Genomic DNA, 16,762 nt, shown 5'->3' on the forward strand with positions numbered 1-16,762 from the left:
TGAAGTGGAATTTCGTATTCTAAAAACAGGACCATTGTTCCTGATATTTGTGGTATAGAGAACAAAGCCAATTTGGAGTCAGGAGTCATGGGTTAGAATTCTAACTCTGCTGTTTACTGTGTTAGTGGGACCTAGGCTAAAGGCTCAGATTTCCTCATTCCCAATCTAGTTTCTATGATACTGACTTACTGATATCGTATCTTCATCATTGCCATCATCATCACCACCACTATCATCATCATCATCACACAGAATTAATAAATTCTTGCTGGTTCTCCATTATGTATTATTTGGGGCAGCAGAGTCAGAGAATCAATCATTATTACTCTCTCTCTCTCTCTCTCTCTCTCTCTCTCTCTCTCTCTCTCTCTCTCTCTCTCTCTGTCTCTCTTTCTCTCTCTCTGTCTCTGTCTCTCATAGATTCTAGCTTTGTTGTTTAGTTGTGTCTTACTCTTTGTGATGCCATTTGGGTTTCTCTTGGCAAAGATATTGGAGTGGTTTGTCATTTCCTTCTCCAGCTCATTTTATAGATGAGATACTGAGGCTAGATACTGAGGTGACTTATTTGAACACAGGTCTTCCTAACTCCAGGCTTGGCATTCTATCCACTGTGCCACCTACCTGCCCTAGATTCTAGCTGGTTCTCCAGTATGTATTATTAGGGATAGCATTTAGGATAAAGGCACCTGATACATCATTCAATTCTTCAAAAGCTTTTGGAGTAAGCACTTATTTCCTTAGAATAAATGTTTCTATTGAAATATGTCTCTACTGAAAGATTTCCTACTCCTTTCCCCACAGGAGTCAAATTTTAGTTATTTTTTTATTAATTTTTGTTTGTTCTTCAATTCTCCCCCACCTTCCAAACACCAGCCAGGTTTTCACTCAAGATGACTGTCAGTCAAAGCTGCTGAATACATGTAAAAGAACACACACACACATCACCAGCCCCTTCATTATGAACTGACAAATTGTAGAAAAACATGACCTTTTAAGAGCACACAATAAGCCAGGACAAGGACAATGTTTGCTTCAGAATGAAATTAGAAACCAATTTGATGATGCCAACCTCACTACGGAGTAACAATGCCTCTGAAAGTCTACTGTGAGATGGGGCCAGTGCTCAGAGACCTCAAAAAAGGATTTATGAGAACAGCACAAAATGGGGAGTGGTTAGGGTGGGAGAATTACAGCACAAATGAAAATTAATCAAAAATCCTAAAATTCAACTCTCAGGGAGTAAAAAGAGAGACAAAGATTTGTTCTTAAAAAAATACATGAATACACTTTAGGGTGGGTTGTTTTTTGTTTTGTTTCTTTTCTATTTTTTAACTTAAGGGCAGCTCATTGGCACACTGGATAATCAGGAAGATCTGAGTTCAAATCTAGCATCAGACACTCAGTAACTGTATGACCCTGAGCAAGTTACTTCATCCTGTTTGCCTTAGTTTCCTCATCTGTAAAATAAGCTGGAGAAGGAAATGGCAAACCACTGTAGTATCTTTGCCAAGAAAACTACAAATGGATCATGAAGAGTCAGACACTACTGAAAATGACTGAAAACCATTGCACAAAACAAAGGCAATTGGCTGCATGTTCTCAAAACATTCCCTTTCAATTAAACTAAAAAACAATTGTGAAATATTTAACTAAAAAATTATATATATGTGTGTGTGTGTGTGTGTGTGTGTGTGTGTGTGTGTGTAATTAGTGTGGATAACATTACATTTTAAATGTAAGTCATTATGGTCCTACATGGATATATACATATCTATTAGTATCCTCTATTTCTGTTTGAGTTTGACACCAATAGTGTAAGGTACTTTGCAAACTTTGAACCATTACAAAAAATGCCCACTGTTCGCTGGATCATTATGCTAAAGTAACTCATTGATTCCATTGATCATCTAGCCAACCTGGAGATAGTATTGATAATGGTGGGCACATACCCACTTGTTTACATATTAACATCCTTTTTTATTTTATCAGTGATAGGTAGAAAGGTATTATAATAAGAATATATTATATATCACATATATTATATACATTATAATAATCTAGCAATTATATGGAGTGTTATGGTTTGCAAAGCTCAAGCTAAATTCAAATATAAGACTTTTGACACAGAGCCCAACACTCTTTGCATTGTGCCACTTGCTGTTAGTAGGAGCTGGCTGCTCCTGGGTATCCTGCTTAGGGTATAGCACTGTGGAGTTTTGCTAGGCTTCTTTATGGAAATTGCCTTTATAACAAAGTCGGGGTGTCTCAACACAATGAGGTGGCATATATTCCAACAATGCAGGAAAGGGACTTTCCTGTATTGCCTCCTATTCATCCAAGGCTGTCCCCAGGGACAACAGGACCTATTAATGGAATTAATAGGAACCATACTTGGTTAAGGCCAAAAATTTCTATTTCTTACACATTCAAGGTCCCCATGATTCTCACTATTGCTTGAATTATTTGGAAAGTTCAGAGGGCAAAGTCAGTTTTTGTAGAATTGGTACCCACTTACAGACTCACAGACTGGTTTGGAGATTAAGTGATTTGCCCAGGACTATACAATGAATATCTAGAAGAAGTGGGATTTGAACCCAGGTCTCTAAAACTCTAAGGCCAGATCTTCATCTATCTTACTCAGCCATTCTCTCTCTCTTTTCAAAAATTTTATGGGGGCAGCTGGGTGGCTCAGAGGATTGAGAGTCAGGCCTAGAGACAGGAGGTCCTAGGTTCAAATCTGGCCTCAGACACTTCCCAGCTGTGTGACCCTGGGCAAGTCACTTGACCCCTATTGCCTAGTCCTTACCACTCTTCTGCCTTAGAGCCAATACACACTATTGATTCCAAGATGGAAGCTAAAGGTTTAAAAATATTTTTTTATTTATTTGGTTTTATTTACATTAAAGTTCCCTAGATAACTTCCTCCCTATCCTCCCTGCTCAACAAAAAATATCTATGCATATATAAACTAAATATATATATGTATATATATATAAACTTATTCTATTCATCAGTTCTTTCTCTGGAGGTAGACATATACAAATCGTTCTTCAAACAATATTTCTGTTGCTGTATGAATGTTCTCTTGGTTCTGTTCCTTTTACTCTTCATAAATTCATTTAGACCTTGCCATATTGTTTTTTTAATATTTATCTTGTATTTTAGAATCAATACCAAGTATTGGTTTCAAGAAAGAATAGTGGTAAAGGTTAGGCAATTGGAGTTAAGTGACTTGCCCGGAGTCTCACAGCTAGGAAGTGTCTCCAGGATGGGCTCTCTATCCACTGAGCCACTTAGCTATCTCTCGTGGGTTTTTTTTTGGGGGGGGGGTTGTTTTTTTTTTTTTAAATTAACCTGCTCATAATTTCTTATGGCACAACCATATGTCTTAACTTGTTTAGCCATTCCCCAAATGATGAGCATCCTCTCAATTTTCATCTCAGTCATTCTCAATTAAAATTTTTCCACACTTCATTAAAAATTATTAAGTACCTACTGTACACAAAGCACAGTATTAGATGCTAGGGGAAATACAAAGTTTAACTGAGACATAATGCTTGACCTAATGAAGCTTAGAATCTAGTAAGGAGATATAACACACATAAATAACAAAAAATATATGATATGACAGGACATAATAAACACATTCAAGAAGTTTCATGCCCTGGGGGGGGGGGGTCAGAAAGGATCTAAAAAGACTTCCTAGAGAAGGTAGCATTTGGATTAGGCTTTAAAGGATGTGTATGAATTTAACAGACAATGTTGGAGGATATTCCTGGCAGAGTGAATAGTATGAAGAGAGACAGGGAGGTAGAAAAATACAGGACACATTGGAGTTATGGTAAATGGAACTACTTGATTAGAAGGCAAAGTAGATGGAGAAGAGTAAAATAAAATGATCCTAAAAATGTAGGGAGCTAAGGAGTTTAAATTTTCTCCAAATAGACTATAAGCTCCTTGAGGGCAGAGACTATTTTCACTTTTATCTGTCTTCAGCACCCAGCACAATATCTGGCACATAGTAGGTACTTTCACTAATTGATGACCAGTTAAGAGACAATTAACTATTAAAAAGGATTTCTGGAGCCAAGGAGTGACCAGACTAAATCTATATATAAGGAATGTTGTTCCTTACAATTCTTTATTGTAGGAATGTCTTTATCCCTAACAATTACAATGAATTACAATTAATGGAACATTTATTCTAGAGGTTTTACAAGGGATGAATAGTCCAGAGAGTGTGGCAACCAGATCTTGGACAATGGTAGTAGCATTGGGCAAAGAAAGGAGGAAGTATATGTAAAATGTTTCTGTCTCTCTCTATTTACTAGTGAGAAAGAACTCCAAGCTCAGATATCTATATGGCCCATAACAATCAAACAAGGTTGGCTTTTTTAATATTTAAAACTGAAAACAAAATTATTGATAAAGAGGAGAAAGGAAGGCAATATCTTTCATTTTTTAAATCTGTCTATATTTCCCTCTTTATCTTTGTCCTTCTTTCTCCCCAAAAACCATCCCTGATAATAACAAACTGTTTAAAAAGAGAAATGGGGGGGGGGTGGAATCTGATTACATATGCAGTGTTCCATAGCTACAGATCTTCATCTCTTCAAAGGAAGTGTCTTTCATATCTCTTCCTTGGAGTTGAACTTTAATTTACTATTTTAAAATCATCTTTATGATCAATCAATCAAATGAATGGATTGACTGGGATTACATTGTGGAGTTGTTAAAGATGTTGCCTTCATGTCTTTTTGAGATAAGAGCAGAACTGTCATAGGTGCTCCCCTAAAACCCCATACAAATACATACTTAGCAGGACTCCAATTCCTGTGCATGGTTACACTGGGTAACTCTACATACTTCAATTGGCATGAGTCTGTCTATGATCTCATTAGAGTGACCACTTCCTTTTAAGTGCAGCTGTGGATAGAGAAAAGCCCTGAGGAAGGTGATTGTTTCTTCTGAATGAAAAGAGAAAAAAAATCAAGGAACAGGAGTCAAATTAATTCTACAGATTATGGAAATCATTGGATTAATCCTCATTTTCTTTAAGGAATGCTAAAGCTTGTCTTCTCCCTCCTTCCAACTTCCCAAATGGGCTTTTGTCTTCAGCATCTGGGGACACCTCTTAATCCCCAACAGAGGAAGAATTCTTCAGGGTGAAAAGTAAATTTCTTTCCTTTAGCATATTTCAGAGCCCAGGAGTCTTCTGTTCCTTACAATGAGCATATGGTGTGGTGGACTGACCCTAGGTCAGAAAGGAAACGTGCCTTCACTACACTCAGCCTTGAAGGAAGGAAGCAGGAAATGCCTGTACAGGGGAAGCAGCAGAGTCTGAGACTAATTTTTTGACAACACCTGTTGGTCTACTCCTTGACTAGAGGGCTGAATGGTAAGGATCCAAGAGTGGGAACAAGGTGTTTCCAAGTAGAACCTCTTTGTAGAGAGGGACACACAGGGAATGACTTCCTGAAGCCAGGGATCTTTCAAATGAGTTCTCACAGGTTTTTCTTTCAATTAAGGATTTCTATGTGCAAAGCACAGTGAAAAGTACTGTGAAGTGAGATATTAACTTTATTTAATTTATTCAGGAAATATTTATTGAGCATCCACTATATAAACATTAAAGAGCTACAGCACAGTGCTTGGCAAATAGAAAAACACCATCAACCTATCATTTATGTGTCTATTGAAATTAAATCTATGTGTTGTTACAAGAAATTATGCTATATCTTAGAGACACAGAGATAAATAAGAGATCATCTCCAGCCTCAAGGAGTGTATGTACAATCTTATTGGAGAGAGACATGACATAAATAACTATAATATAAAGTAGAATGGTAAGGAGTCCAAAATAATAAAAGTCAAATAATAAAAACCTGTATTTACAAAATACTTTAAGATTTACAAATGGCTTTAAATACATTTTTCATTTGACCCTCCAAATGATGTGATGAAGTGGAAATTACTTTTATTCCTGTTTAATAGAAGAAGAAAATGAGATCAGAAACCTGAACTCCGTTCTTTTTTACTCCAAGTTAAGCATGCCATCCAGGGGTGTGATGGACTTAGCTTTAACTAGCTTGGGAGAACCGTTGTTAAATTTTCAGTATGAGCATACACATATACATATATACATACCTGCATACATACATATCTATTTGACTCAGAAATCCATAGCTGCTTCAGATCAGGACTTGAGTGATTGTTTTGCTGATTGTTTGTACTTAAGAAAATGTAGCTAGGTGGCAAAGTGGATAAAGAGCTGGGCTGGGAGTCAGGAAGACTCATTTTCCTAAGTTCAAATCTGAACTCTGACACAAGTTGTATAGTCCTGGCTAAGTTACTTATCCTTGCTTGCCTCAGTTTTTTCCTCTGTAAATTGAGCTGGAGAAGGAAATGACAAAACACTCTGGTATATCTGTCAAGAAAACCTCAGAAGAGTTCTCAAAGAGTGGGACATGACTGAAAGTGACTGAACAACAACAAAGCACATCCCATCCCTATCCCAGCAGCCATTTTAGGGGAATATTCTGTATTAGATCAGACTCCAACCCTATACCATGACTTCCCAGGAGTGGTGTGGAAAAGGGGGGAATATAGCCTGGGTATGTATATTTTGCCTGTTTGGTTTGGCCTCTTGAACATAACTGAGCTTGTTGATCACTGCAGGACAATTCCTACCCTTCATCCCATTTCTACCGTAATCAAACTAGGCATGCCTTACAAGAAACTTCACCAAAGGAATCTTAGATCAGGATAGGCTACATTTGGGGTTCAATCGTGAGGTGACTTTGGCACTTAAGAGATACACACAGAAACTTTGATCTTCAAGTTCTTAAAGCCTTTCATTAACTGCCAAATTGGAAGGAATCAAAGGATTAGACAGCTAATAAGAGATATAAAAGATCATCTAGTCCAGCCTCTTCAAGGAAACCAAGATATAGGAAAGTTAAGGGTTTCACCTAAAGTCATTTAATTTCCTTATTTTTTTAAAATACCTACTTAGCTTCTATCTGGAATCAATACTGTGCATTGGTTCCAAGGCAGAAAAACAGTAAGGGTTAGGCAAAGGGGATTATGTGACTTGCCTAGGGTCACACAGCTAGGAAGTGCCTGAGACCAAATTTAAATGCTGGATCTCCTATCTCTAGCCCAGGCTCCCAATTCACTGAGCCACTTAGCTGTCCCCCAACCCTGACATTCATTAATTTCTTCAGAGAGCTGGGAATCTGAACCTGACTCCAGATCCAGGATTTTGCTTATCTATACTATTGGAAGGAAGATAGAGGTGAAAAAGGAAAGGAAAATAGAATGGGGGAAGGGGGAACGGAGAGAGGTAAAGGAGAGGAAACAGAGACAGACAGAGAAAGGCAGAGACAGAGACAGAGAGAAAAAGAGAGATAGAGACAGACAGGCATAGAGAAAAAGAGACAGAGAAAGAGAAAGACAGAGAGAGAAAGAGACAAAGACGAGAGAGAGAGAGAGAGAGAGAGAGAGAGAGAGAGAGAGAGAGAGAGAGAAAGAGAGAGAGAGAGAGAGAGAGAGAGAGAGAGAGAGAGAGAGAGAGAGAGAGAGAGAGAGAGAGAGAGAGAGAGAGAGAGAGAGAGAGAGAGAGTCAGAAAGAGACCTACGGAAGGCCTCATCATTTGGTTGTGTTCAAAACCACAGTTATTTCTATGGCATTATATAGAAACTAATGCAATACATCATTTTTATATCATGTGTATTTACACAAATGAGTAATCAGCGTAAATTGCACTATAAGTGTGTGTGTGTTGGCTTGAATACATTTCCTTTAGTCCCTGGGGAACCTAAAGAACAAATGTGAAATATTATGTTTCAATCCTTTGACAGGAGATTGGCAGAGTTCAATATATTTAGGATTGTATATGCATGCTCAGGTTTTTAGGATAATACAAAATATTTATATAAAGCTTTAAGGCTTGCAAAATCATTTTATGTGGATTTTATTCTCAAAATAACCTTAGGAAGTAGGCACTATTATTAACCCCACTTTACAGATGAGGAAACTGAGGTAAACAGAAAATAAGAGACTTGATCAGAGATTCACAGCTAATGTCTGAGGTAATTCAGTTCAGTAATTTTTCAGTTATGTCTGATTCTTCCTAACCCCATTTTGAGGTTTTCTTGGAAAATATTGGAGTGGTTTGGCATTTCCTTCTCTGGTTCATTTTACAGATGGGGAAACTGAGACAAACAGGGTTAAGTAACTTTCCCAGTATCATGTAGGTAAGTAAGAGTCTGAGGTCAGTTGGATTTGAACTCGAGAAGATGAGTCTTCCTGACTTCAGGCTCAGTGCTTTATCCACTGCACCACCTCACTGCCCTATCTGCCACAAAATTTGTACTCATGTCTTCCTATCTCCAAATCTAGCACTCTATTAAGTGGCCTGCCTTCTTATAATTATAGACTTAAACCTAGAAGGGAATTTAGACATCACTTAGTCTCTTCTCTTCATTTCACAGATGAAGAAACAGAACCAGCAAGAATAAGCTTCTTATACAAAATTTCACATGTAGAAAGGGTCAGAGGTAAGATTTGAATGCAGGTTTTCTGACTACATCCAATATTATTTCTTCTTCATTTCTATATTCACTCTATAGTTCCCCCTTTGGCTTATGCTTTCAGCTACTTTCCTTCTCAAACCCACAGTATCTACCAACACAATAAACAAACAGGGATTTAGAAATCTGATGCTATCTACTCAAGGATCTCATTTTGTAAATACTCTTAACTGGAAAATATCTTATTTATGAGGATCAAGACTGTGATCCTGTGTCCAGCAAAATGCCATATTGTACTCTCCAAAGCTCTCTGCTTTTCATTGCTATTTCAATTCTTTTCCCCTTCCTTTGTCTCTCTTTTTCCATCTGTCTTTCCTGTGTGTTTATCTTTGTGTTTTTCCCTCTCTTTAATTAACTCTCTCTCTTCTTCCTCTATACTATCTCATCACTATGAATGCTAATTCTTTTGATAGTTGTATGCAGAAGAAGGAGAAAATGTAGGAGATGATACTAAAGTAAAAATTCACTTTGATGAATTTGAAAATTTTTAAATAATTAAATTCTACATAAGATCATATTTCCTGGTGATATATATTTTTAATGGCATGTTACAAAGAATTCCCATCATTTGAGCATTCTAGTTATTGGATTTCTAGTTAACTGAGGCACAATCATACATCCCTGGTCTAAGTTGTCTTCTGTTAAAAGACTATGGTGGCAAAGGGAAACTAGGTGGCTTAGTGGATTGAGAGCCAAGCCTGAAGACAAGAGGCCCTGTGTTCAAATCTGACCCTAAATACTTCCCAGCTGTGAGGCCCTAGACAAGTCATTTAGCCTCCATTGCCTAGCCCTTACTGCTCTTCTGTCATGGAACCAAACATAGTATTGATTCTAAGATGGAAGTTAAGGGTTTCTAATTTTTTCTAAAAAGATTATGGGGAAGGGGGACAGCTTAGATAGCTCAGTGGAAAGATCTAGTCCTGGAGACCTGGGTTTAGATCTGGCCTCAGATATTTCCTAGCTGTTTGAGCCTGGGCAAGGCAATTTTCTAGCCCTTGCTGCTCATTTGTCTTAGAAATATGATACTAAGACAAAAGGTAAGGATTAAAAAAAAAGACTGGGCCAATTTTCATAGCAGCCTGTAATTTTAGTGTGACAGATTTAATCAAGAGACAGATGATGATGAAAAGGATGATGACTATTGGGCCTTACCAAAAAGCAGACATATAAGATTAGGTTCCTCTTTAATTCCTTTCTATCTAATCTTGACTTGTTCATGGTACAAGCATTTTCTAGCACATCATCTACTAAAAAAGTTGTGCCACACTCTGAGACTGTGTTTAAGTCTCTACCAATTTCACCATATTTGAATAGATGGAGTCATAGATCCTGTGTACCCAGATTCCTGGCCCATTTCAAAAGAGAAGTGAGATCTAATGTAAGCTCAAAATTTGCCACTCTGAAGTGCCCAAAAAGTATGAGCCCTTGACTGGTCAAGTGTGTGTGTTGTGGGTAACGTGATTTCCTGCTTTGCAAACAGCAATAGGAAGAGTTTAAAAGTGCTGATTAAAGAGCTTTCTAGAGCACCACAGAACCTATCAAATCAGATTGTGATTATTTGAAACCTAAAATGAATTGGACCTGGAAAACTGGAAACAGATTTGCTAATTTTTCTTAAAATACAGGAGATAAAATTGCTGTGGAAAGACATGATTTACCTGCTTAAGACTTCTCCCTTTAAGACTATATAAATTGTTGCATTGTTAGATAAGGTGACCAACCAACTGGATCCCACATCCATAGAACAGTGATCTCCAGAATGGGGTTCACTTTCATTTTCTATGCTCCTTAAGGTTTTCTGGGCATTAGTGGTATGACCCTAAAGAAGTATCTGATCAAGAAATCAGAAGAGTCAGAATTGGGTTGTATTCCACACTACTTACAATAACCAAATGTGGGACTTGTCTTCTATCAAGGAAAATAAAGAGGAATAAAATAAAATAAATTTTAAAAAATAAACATCTTTTGTTTATCCCTCCCCCCTCATCACCACTCCATTTTCCCTATATAATCATGTTGGAGAATCTTTGGAAACATGTGGTGGAGGGGGCTGTTCTCCTCCCTCTCTCCACTTTGCCTGAGGGACATTTTTCACATCACCCACACACCTCTGCCCAGCAGCCCAATGGGAGAACTTCCTCTCTCTTCTCTCTGGAGTTAAGGGGAAGCTCACATGTGTGTGAGGGTCTTGGTTTGGACAATTGGTCTCTAAAAGGTTTGCCATCACTGCTATATAAGATCCCAGCCTCCCTCTTTCTGAGGCAGGAATCAGTCCTCCTCAGAGCATTTATAACCTAACCTTATCTATCAGGTACCCATCACAGTTGATATATTAAGCGCCACAAGGAAAATTTCCCCTACACACACACATGCTCCCTCCTTACCTCCAAGCTCACTTCATTGTTAGATAGGATATGGTGAGTCAGAAGTACCATCTTGTTTTTGCTTTGGGTACAAAGTATGAGATGATCAGTTACAGATGAGTTGAAAACTGCATCATAAACCTTATTATATTATTCCACCACCACCCCAATTCATCCCTCTTCCAAGTTTCCCTATTATTGCTTTAGGGCACCATTGTCCCAGTTACAAAGATTTGTAGCCTCAGGGTCATCCTGGACTTCTCACTCTCCCTCACTGTCCATATCTAACCAGCCACCAAATCTTGATATTTCTCCTTCTACAGCATCTCTCCCATCTGTCTATTTCTTCCTTCTCATATAACCACTCTCCTAATACAGAACCTTATCATTGCCCTTCTAGATTATTGCAATAGTCTTCCCTTTGGTCTCCCTGCCTCTGGTTTCTCTATTCTATAATCCATTCTCCACAGAGCTTTCAAAGCTCTCTTCAATAAATTTCAGTTTATCCCTACTGACTTTGGGATGAAAAATTATTTCACCTTTTTTCTCATCCTTTATAATTTTTATTTTACATAAGTTTTATAATACACATAATTATTTTAATAATACCAGCTAGTATTTAAATGGAGTTCTTTAAAGTTTGCAAAATTGCAGCTGGGTAGCTCAGTGGATTGAGAGTCAGGCCCAGAGACAGGAGGTCCTAGGTTCAAATCTGGCCTCAGATACTTCCCAGCTGTTTGACCCTGGGCAAGTCACTTAACCCCTTTTGCCTAGCCCTTGCCCCTCTTCTGCCTTGGAATCAATGCACAGATTTGATTCCAAAATGGAAGGTAAGGGTTTAAAAAAAATCCTTTACAAATTGTATCTCATTTGATCCTCTCCACAACACTGAGAGGCAGATGTTGCCTAATAGCTCCATTTTATAGAGGAGATCACTGAAGCAAATGGAAAGAGTAAGTGACTGGCTCAGAGTCACACAGCTCATAAGTGTCTGGGGCAAGATTTGAATTCTGGTTCTCCTAACATCAAGTCCAATATTCTATCCTTGCCGCTACCTAACTAAAATATGACATTATTGAGTCATTTTCAGGCATGCCCGACTCTTTGTGATACCATTTGGGGTTTTCTTAGCAAAGATAATAGATAATAATTTGCCATTATCTTTTCTTTCTCATTTTACAGTTGAGAAAACTGAGGCAAACAAAATTAAGTGACTTGCCCAGAATCACACAGCTGGTAAATATCTGAGGCCAGATTTGAACTCAGGAATGTGAGTTGACCTGATTCCAAGTCCAGTACTCTGTTCACTTTGCCCCCTTAAAGTACAGTATAGCAGTATGGTAATAGATGTATTATTTACAAATAAGCAAATATACATGTATTGGGCTTGTAGCCTCAAAAAAATTTCAATGATATATTTTAAATCATCAAAATTATTTGGAAACTACTGCCCTGGTGTGTGTGTATGAATAAATCCATTAAAAAGCATTTATAATTTTCCTATACTGTCACAAACTCTGTGGAGGTAAATATAAAAACAAGGCAGCCCCTACCCTCAAGGAGTTTATGTTTCTAAATGGAGACAACATAGAAAATAGCAGTGATCAGAGAGAGGCATTTTGATTTGCAAAATCAAAGGTAGAAGACAGACTATATGTGGAGCTAATGTAGAAATTGGGCTGATTTGGGTAAACAGACAATTCATTCATTGTTCTGTTGTTCTATTTTTGAGAGATAATGACTTATAAATAATACCCTATATACAAAATTCACCACCTGCGACTGCATATTGCTATCTTATTCCACATAGGATAGACCTGCCTGAGCACCATTAAATAATCCAAGTTAAACCCGTTTCTTTCTTGGATCTTGTTGTGTATGTGTGAGTTTCGGCAAAATCATTGAACTTCTCTGGGTATCATTTTTCCTCATCTGCAAAATTAGTGAGATGGACCTAAAGTTAATTTATAGTACCACTAACAAAAGGCTTGGCCTCAGGGTTAAGAAAGGTCATATTTCTATAGTTTATACCCATCTGTGAAATTCAGACAAACTACAGATAAGCAAAAGAGACCCAGTTGAACTTTGGACTGTTAATTTCAATTAAGTATTTAAATTGACAATGTCCAGATGAATTAAATATGGTCCCAGATAGAGCATTTTAAGAGATAAAATAAAATTAGGGTTTTAAGTGTTAAAAGATATGCCTCTTTAGGAGACCATAGCCCATGAGGTCTTGAGATAAAGTGGACTCCTAGTGTGCAATGATCCTTGATCTATCTGGTAAAGGATGTATAATTGTTTATTTCCTGGTAAAGAGTTGTGAACTGTTATGATTTATGATTCCAACAAATATTGACTGGGTGCCTACTTCATTCATAAGGCTGCCTTAGTTGCCAGGAGGAATACAATCATCTTTAACACAGAATTCTTGCCTTTTCAAGGGGTTTATTTATTTCCTAGTTAGAGAAACAAGAGCTTTGCACAGAAGATGTTGAAAAACATCAAAGAAAATAAGTTGTAAGACTGGATATAATTAAGCAACAAAGCTCAAGTGAGAAGTGCCACAAACTCAGTTGATGTACCATGTGTAAAAAGCTCAGAGGCATTGTGAGGTGTTTGTGAGATGAAGCAAACTAGTTAATATCTTATATTTCTGCTGCTTAATGGAATACCCCTGGTGTGTTAAATGAGACAAAAATGAAATCCTAGGTAGATGATCATGAACAGAATAACTGAATTGGAGAACAATTTTCTGATCATGGAGTAGAATTTTTTTTAAAACTGTTCTGGTAACTGTTCTGATATTTTTTTCTTTTTAATGCATGATTCTTTTCCTACTACTCACCCCAACTAAAACTTTCCTCATTAAAAAAGAAAAATAGTTACACCAAACCAACTGATAAAGCTTGTAACAATATGCATCGATAGTCCCCTTCCCTGTCTCTCTAGACGAAGGAAGGATGTGTGGTTCCATCATGGGTCTTTTGGAACCAAAATTGGACATTGCATTTAAACTGATTTCTGATGTCTTTTAGATTCCACTCTCCCAAGTCAATAGCTCTAGTTATCCTAGTACTTCAAAGATCAAATATAAATTTCCACGTCAGGAAATCAAGGTTCCTCATAACCTAGTCCATTCCTTTCTTTCCAGTCTTCTGAAATATTACTTCCCTACATAGTCCACTTGTTGGCCTTTGAATAGAATGTCCAATCCACCATCTTTGTGTCTTTTTCCAGTTATCCACCAGTCTTAGAATGTTCTTCCTCCTCACCTCTGCTTAGAATCTCTGGCTTCCTTTAAGCATTAGCTCAAATGCCACTTTCTATGGGAAGTATTCTTTTGGTCACCCTGGCTGTTAGTATCTTCCCTTCTAAGATTACCTTGAACCTATTGTATATGTAATTTGTCCATAATTATATACATACAAGTTACCTCACACATTAGAATGTAAGCTACTTGAGGGCAGAGACTTATTTTGTTCTTTTTTCTTTCTTTCCTGTGTTTAGAATATAGCTGAACACATAGTAAAAATGATAATAAATGCTTGTTGATTGTTTTAATTTATAACTGTATTAGTCATCATGTGTATTGTCTACTTTTAGTGTAAGATGGAAGAAAATATTGCCTTAAATGGGAGGGAGGTGTGTTTTCTCAGCTTTTGGTTGGACCAAGAGCTTGCTGAAGTAAGTAGTCTTCCCTTTACCCTACCCCTATCAAAAAGCCACTGTACAATTGAAAAAGAAATGATGGGCATAGGAGAAATGCAAAGGGACCTCCAATAGTCAAAGCAAATGAATTAATGAATGTAACATAAATCCCTTTCCTCATCTTCTATATTCATTCCTTTAATCTTACCTTCTAAGAACAAGATGTAAAATATCAGGATACTGGAGACTTTATCATTCTTTATTTCTCTCTCTTCTCTGTTTCCTCCCTATTTCCCCTCATTCCCTCCCCCATGACATCACAAATGCTAGAGGTTGTCATAGGTGGACTGGACATGCCCAAATTAGGAGGGGGTGGGAAGAGTAAGTGTTGGATGGGAAGGGATATGAAATCTTGTTGAATCCAACCTCAGTTGAATAGAAGAATAAAATGAGGCTAATAAAGTTTAATTAATTAGATCAGTCACCCAGATATTTAGTGTCAGAGTCAGAACAAAAGTTTAGCTATCTTATCTTAAAACCTTTTCCTAGGTGGTAGCTGGGTGGCTCAGTGGATTAAGAGTTCAACTAGAAATGGAAGGTCCTGGGTTCAAATTTGGCCTGACACTTCCCCACTGTGTGACTCTGGGCAAGTCACTTAAATCTCATTGTCCAGCCCTTACCATTCTTCTTCCTTGGAACCAATACACAGTATTGATTCTAAGATGGAAAGTAAGGGTTAAAAAACAAACAAAGAAAAAAACCAACAACTATTCCCTGACCTATTCCCACTAGTCAACACTGCTTCTTTCTATAAAACTCGAGAAGGACTAAAAAGAATAGTCAAGAGTTTTTGTTCTTTTTCTTCCATGTTGAAATGATTATCTTTGGAATTTGAAGACCTCAATTTTTGCCAATCACTGTTGAGAGGGATATGATGGACACAGAGGAAAAGCAAATACAAATCCAAAAATCAAAAGACAAAAAAAAATGCAAAAATGGTTCTGGCCCTTGAGGAATTTATATTCAAAAGGGAGATTCAATATTCATGGGACAGCTAGGTGGCTCAGTGAATAGAGTGCCAGTCCTGAAGTCAGGAAGTCCCATCTCCCTGAGTTCAAATTTGGCTTCAGATACTAGCTATGTGATCCTGGGTAAATCACTTAATCCCATTTGTCTCATTTTCTTCATCCATAAAAATGAGTTGGAAAAAGAAATGGCAAACCACTCTAGTATCTTCACCTAGAAAATCCCAAATGGAGACATGAAGATACCTGAAACAACTAAAAAATCACAAAATTCAAAGGAAAAAATACATCCACAATATATAAAGAGTAGATACATGATAATCATAGGAGAGAACAGTGGTTCTTAAAGTATGAATCTTAAAGCATGGGGATCCCTAAAACCTTTTCAAGGTGTGTGGGATAAAATTAAGTATGTAATTCTCGGGGTAACTTTTGGCTCATAACCCTAATATTTTCAAGATGCTAGCAAGAGTCAGTCCCTTCAAAAGAGAGATTGCCCTATCCCTATCTCTAACACAAAAGCATTTTGGCCCCATTTAGCCTGAAAGGTACAGAAAAACCTGCAGTTTTCTCTTAAGAAGTGTTTTGAATTTTTTTCTTTTAAGTTTTCCCTTTAAGTCTGTAGCCCAGTAATTTTAGAAACCTAGCTAGCAACTAGAGGTTAAGAAGCCTGTCTCTTTCCCTATTTGTTTCCTCTAAACAAAAAGGTTTACAAGCCTCAAGTCTCTTTCCCTGCCTAATTTAAATTCCAAAGACTCCCTTATATATCAAAAGTCTTGACTGATTATAAGAGGTTCAGACCTCCAACAAAGAGGGATCATTTCCCAAGAGAAATTTACATCCTAAGCCAGTGAAGGCATATTTATGACCCCCAAGCCAAAGATTGCCCACAGAATAGTCTCTGTGGGCACATGTGCTGCCCTCCCCTGCCCACCCCTAAAGTTTGTTACTAGAAAGGCTAGTAACTAGAAAGTTACTAGAAAAGGACTCAGGCAGAGCTGCTCCCCTCCACAGCACCTGATGACATTTTTTTCCCATCCATCCCCTGCCCCTCTGCCTAGCAACCCAATGGAAACTCACAGGGGGTAAGGTGGGCAGCTCACAGATGGCAGAGCTGTAAGGGAGCAG

At 37.6% G+C, this 16,762-nt stretch overlaps 1 protein-coding gene across 6 annotated transcripts in view; it reads right to left on the reverse strand.

Moving 5' to 3' along the window:
- ADGRF5 (adhesion G protein-coupled receptor F5) overlaps positions 1 to 16,762 on the reverse strand; it is a 159,242-nt gene that overhangs the window by 120,179 nt on the left and 22,301 nt on the right. The window contains exons 1-2 of one of the 6 annotated variants that reach the window (XM_007484033.3): positions 14,818 to 15,762; positions 10,980 to 11,040 (exon numbers count right to left, since the gene is read on the reverse strand). The exons of 4 other annotated variants lie outside the window; for them this stretch is intronic. The gene's annotated coding sequence lies outside the window, so the exon portion shown is untranslated. Of the gene's footprint in view, positions 1 to 10,979; positions 11,041 to 14,817; positions 15,763 to 16,762 lie in introns of those variants that run through there. One more of the 6 variants, XM_016431118.2, reaches the window with a different exon arrangement.

This window comes from Monodelphis domestica, chromosome 2, assembly GCF_027887165.1.
Source record: "Monodelphis domestica isolate mMonDom1 chromosome 2, mMonDom1.pri, whole genome shotgun sequence".
In the NCBI taxonomy this organism is placed as follows: Eukaryota; Metazoa; Chordata; class Mammalia; order Didelphimorphia; family Didelphidae; genus Monodelphis; species Monodelphis domestica.